General features: G+C 36.7%; 1 pseudogene across 1 annotated transcript; it reads left to right on the forward strand.

Moving 5' to 3' along the window:
- The first annotated feature begins 213 nt into the window (after positions 1-213).
- Positions 214-663, forward strand: LOC311611454 (small ribosomal subunit protein eS26-like; annotated as a pseudogene). The gene has a single exon. The product of its transcript is annotated as a small ribosomal subunit protein eS26-like (transcript).
- Positions 664-5,698: the final 5,035 nt, after the last annotated feature.

The raw sequence follows: 5,698 nt of genomic DNA on the forward strand, positions 1-5,698 counted from the left end.
GGTCTTTAAAGAAGTAATTATATTTAAGTGAAATCTCTAGGGTGGATCCCAATCCAAGATTTCAGCCATAGCTCATTACAGAAGAGTCCTTGAAGAGTCCTTTCATTAGTATAGGTCAGTGGTTGGCAAACTCATTAGTCAACAGAGCCAAATATCAACAGTACATGATTGAAATTTCTTTTGAGAGCCAAATTTTTAAAAACTTAAACTTCTGCTCATTCGGGTCCTCGTTTCCAAGATGACCAAGAAAAGAAGGAATAACGGTCGTGCCAAAAAAGGCCGAGGCCATGTGCAGCCTATTTGTTGCACCAACTGTGCCCGGTACGTGCCCAAGGACAAGGCCATTAAGAAGTTTGTCATTTGAAACATAGTGGAGGCCACGGCCGTCAGGGACATCTCCGAAACCAGTGTCTTGGACGCCTATATGCTTCCCAAGCTGTGTGTGAAGCTGCATTACTGTGTGAGCTGTGCCATTCGCAGCAAGAGAGTCAGGAATTGGTCTCATAAAGCCCGGAAGGACTGAACATCCCCACCCCGTTTTAGGCCTGCGGGTGCTGCCCCACGACCTCCACCAAAGCCCATGTAAGGAGCTAAGTCTTTAAAGAGTGAAGAAAAGTTCTCTGGGGGAAAATAAATGGAAGTTGTATTTCAAAACAAAACAAAACAAAAAACAAAACAAAACAAAACGAAAAACCTTAAACTTCTTCTAACACCACTTCATCAAAATAGACTCGCCCAGGCCTTGGTATTTTGTGGAAGAGCCACACTCAAGGGACTAAAGGACTGCATGTGGCTTGAGAGCCGCAATTTGCTGACAATGGGTATAGGTGGTTTATATGTATGCATGTATTTATATTTGATTTTTTTACTTACCAAATATTTATTGACCATGAATTGTATGCTTTCTGCTAGATCAGTGGTTCTCAACCTTTCTAATGCAACAACCCTTTAATCCAGTTCCTCACGTTGTGGTGACCCCCAACTCATAAAATTATTTTCGTTGCTACTTCATAACTGTAATTTTTCTACTGTTATGAATCATAATGTAAATATCTGTGTTTTCTGATGGTCTTAGGCAACCCTGCTAGCAGTTCTCAACCTGTGGGTCGCAACCCACAGGTTGAGAACTGCTGCTATAGAGCCTAAGACCATCAGAAAAGGGTCGCAGCATTAGAAAGGTTGAGAAACACTATGCTAGAAGCTTAGTGGTATATTAACACTATACCTTTTTTTTTTTTGATTCTTAGCATCTAGAGAGGGAGCTAGGCATTAAGAAGTCCATTAGAGCCTGACCAGCATGGCTCAGTTGAGTGTCGACCTATGAAATGAACCAGGAGGTCACACTTAGATTCCCAGTTAGGACATATGCCTTGGTTGTGGGGTAGATTCACAGTGTAGGACTTGCAGGAGGCAGCCAATCAATGATTCCCTCTCGTCATTGATGTTTCTCTCTCTCTCTCTCTCTCTCTCTCTCTCTCTCTCTCTCTCTCTTTTTCTCTCTTTTTCTCCCTCTCTTTCTCTCTCTCTCTCTCCCTTCCTCCCTCTCTCCCTTCTTTCCTTTCCTCTCTGAAATAAATAAAAAAATATTAAAAAATAAAACCAATAAATAATATAGATAAATAAGCCTTGAACAACACAGGTGTGAACTGCGTGGGTCCACTTATACGCAGCTTTTTAAAATAGATATCATAAGTGTATTTTCTCTTCCTTATGCTTTTCTTAATAACTTTTTCCTCTCTCTAGCATAATGCATCTTAAGAATATAGCATAAAATGCATATAAGGTAAAAAAAAATAGGTGTTAATCCGTTATTTATGATATTGGTTGCTGTGAGTGATTTTCATCTGCATCATGGGTCAGCACCTCTAACCCCTGCATTGTTTAAGGGCCAACTTCATATAATTATGAATTGTGACACATGCTTCGAAAAAAAAAATAAAAACAGAGTGAAGAGATTTAAAAGTAGGTGATGAAAGGATCAGGTAGTGAAACATTTTCATCCTTGAAAGATAAAAAGGTATCAGTCTATGAAGTGGGGGACAGACACATTCTGGGTACTGGGAATTGCAAACCCAAAGACCTTAACATGGGAATGACTTATATTTTCTAGGAACTGGTAAAGAGCCAGAAACGAGGGGGTTTGAGGAAGGAAGAGGTAGGTGTAAGGTATAATGTATCCCCAGAAAAAGTTAGAAAGGTAAGCTTGAAACACACTATGGCTTTAAAAGATATGGCCAGGAGTTTGGTTGTTATTTAAGATGTAGTGGGAAACCAATGAAAGCTAGCTAGCAGTGTGATTAGTGAATAGCAGAAGAGTTATAATACTATTTAGGTGTCTAGAGCTTAGATTTCTTCTTGTCCTCAGTAAAACTGAATCTTTTAAAGTTGCATTTTTAAAATTTTCTAAACCTTTTTTTTAAAGGCTTAAAGATGTCTTTTATTTATTTATTTATTTATTTATTTATTTATTTATTTATTTATTTAAATATATTTTATTGATTTTTTTACAAAGAGGAAGGGAGAGAGATAGAGAGCTAGAAATGTCCATGAGAGAGAAACATCGACCAGCTGCCCCTTGCACACCCCCCACCGGGGATGCGCCTGCAACCAAGGTACATGCCCTTAACCAGAAAACCCAGGACCTTTCAGTCTGCAGGCCGATGCTCTACCACTGAGCCAAACCGGTTTCGGCAAATTTTCTAAACTTTAATTCTAGATGCATGATTACTTTAATTCTCAGTCCAGGCTGATTTTTGTTTAACTTACTATATATTGTATGGGAAGAGAGAACACATCCAATTTCATTAGAAACAGTTTTAATGCAAGGAGAAAAGTGAGAGTTGGGAGAATGATGGAATGTGTGCATGATTTCCTGAACAACAACAGCAACAAAACCGCAGTGACTGACCTCCATCTACCGCGTCTGGTTCAAACACCCCGACTGACACTGAGCTGTAGGACCAGCCTCAATAACACTCAATCCTATTTTGATTTCTTTCCCTAAGAGGTAAAGAAAACTTCTTTTAACAAATATTAAACGGAAAAAGAATAAATCCATTGTGCTCTGGCTTTCTTTTGAAGTTTCAACACTGGTATAATTAAAGCAGGATTTCTGTAGGCAGCGTGCAGGATAAAGAGGAGTATATTAGCTGATATGAAAGGCGGGACCTTAAAGATACAGCAAAAAGTATTAAGATTAAAGTTATTTAAGAAGCACAAACCCTCACCGCATATAGAGAGGTTGACTTCTTTGAGCTTTTGAAATTATCTTTCAAAGGCCAGAGGAAGATGTTAATAAAGGAAAAATGTAGGACGAATAATAAAAATAGTTTCTTGATATTATGATGAATACTGGAAACTTGCCGATAAAACAATGAAAGTTTTATCACTTGAGATATATTAAAAATTGATTGAAATAAAACCAGATGACATTATAGAGAGAGAGAACAAACCTTTTTCTCAAAGAAATACCCAATCGCAGGTATGTGAACATTTTTCCCCATTATAAATGTAATATATACTAATTTTTATAACTCTGGGATTTGCCGAAGATAGAGATAATATAAATTCACTCAGCATTTCCAGCACCCAAAGACTGATGACAGTCTTCCTATTATCCCTCCAGTCCCTTTCTAATGATGACTTGTTTGGTAGCGATTGTGATCCATCCTCAGTTTGATATTCTGCCTCCACCTTGAGTCCCATTAGTCCTTTCAGGAGTCAGAAGTTCCTGACAAGATCCAGTGCCAAAGGTCCACCATAGTCCATGTAGCAGATGCATGACCATCTGCTAAAAATATCCTGTATTGTGAAGCAATCAGTATGTGAATAGTTTTTTGCTGTCTTTTTAAGAAATGGAAGTAACAGCCCAGCCCCATGGCACCAATGAACCAGGAGATCACAGTTCTGTTCCTAGTCAGGGCACAGGCATGGGTTGTGGGCTCAATCCCTAGTTCGGGCATGTGCACAAGGCAGCCAATCAATAATTCTCTCTCATTCTCTCTCATCGTTGATGTTTCTATCTCTGTCTCCCTTTCTTTTCTTCTCTGAAATCAATAAAATATATTTTTAAAAAGTGGAAGTAACAAAAATAATTATTCCTATTCCTAACATCTAGAGATAACCATTGTTAATGCCTCTCTCTCTGTGTGTGTGTGTATGTGTGTGTGTGTATATATATATACACACACACACATACACACACACACATACACACACACACACACACACACACACACACACACACACACACATATATATATATATATGTATATGTATGTATGTATGTATATATATGTAATTTCTAAATCATTACAGCTGGGAGGATCTGTTTTCACTATGGTCCCATTGGGGGTATTATCATTGTAAACATGTTTTATTCTTTCTCAGTATAAAAGGTGAAAATGGCACCTTGGTAATATTTTAAAGTACATTTTATTGATTCATTTTATTTTCATATTTTTAATGCTTGCTGTCTGTGTTTCTCCTTTGTAAATGCTCCTGTGCCCTCTACCTTCTTTTGTGCTTTTTTATCTTTTTCTCCTGTTTTGTAAGATCTGTTTATGTATGAAGGATGTTAACTCTATGCCTGTGGCAATGCTTTTTAAAGGGTTTTGTTGATTAACTTTTAATTTGCTTCCAGTGATTTATTACATGAAGAAATGTTTAGTTTTTATATACTCAGATAGATTACCATTTTTATGACAGTTTTCTTTCCCTTTTTAACCCCCTTTGAACAGCTTACCACAGTCAAAATCAACAAAACATTCACCAATTGGTCTCCTAGATTTTTTTTGGTGTTATTTTTTTACACTTAATACTTTTTTAATGAATGTGTTTATTTCACAGTATTAAATGAAAAAGTTTGAAGAAATATTTAAATCTCGAGAAAATATAACAGTTTCCTCTTCCTCCCCCCTCCATTTTCTTCCTTTCTCAAAGTCATAATAATTCCTTTTTCTAAATATCTGTACCTAAACATGCCCACACACATACACACTAATATACATTCACATGAATAATATTACAGCAACTGCCTACTTTCTTGCCTTGCTTTTTTAGTTCATAGCAGTCAGATATATTGCTTTATTACAGAATAGAAATAATTTTCAATTACTGTTAACAGCTGCATAGCATTCCATAATGTGGACATACTATAAATTACTTACCTATTTTCACAGTGAAGTGCATATAGTATATTGTTTTCATTTTATTTTATTCAACCATTTTTTATAATGAACATTGTTTTTTTATACATGTCTTTATATATACAATATCCGTGTGCCTTTCATTGAGGCTATTAGAAAATTGGAATTGTTATGTCCAATGGAATGCAGGCTTTAAATTCTGATATATCCTGCCCTCCAGGAAGGATACAAGTCACAGTTCCACTCAGAGTCAATGCTTCAGCTACTTTACTTATTGCCAAAACACAATGAGTTTCAATTTTATGAGTGAGAAATTGTATCTCTTTGTTCATTGACTTTGAATTGTCCTGATTGCAAATGAACTTAAATGATTTCTGCACTCTTTGTGAAAATTTCCTTTCGGTAATCACTTATAGGAGTCTATCAGTTGTCTATTGCAACGATTGTGCCACATGGCAAACAACCATCAAAATCAGTGGCATCAAAGAATGATCATTTATTTAGCTCACAGTCCTGGGTTGGCTTGTGATTTTTCTGGTCTCAGTTTACTC

The sequence above is a fragment of the Pipistrellus hanaki genome (assembly GCF_964339955.1).
Source record: "Pipistrellus hanaki genome assembly, chromosome: 16".
Classification (NCBI taxonomy): Eukaryota; Metazoa; Chordata; class Mammalia; order Chiroptera; family Vespertilionidae; genus Pipistrellus; species Pipistrellus hanaki.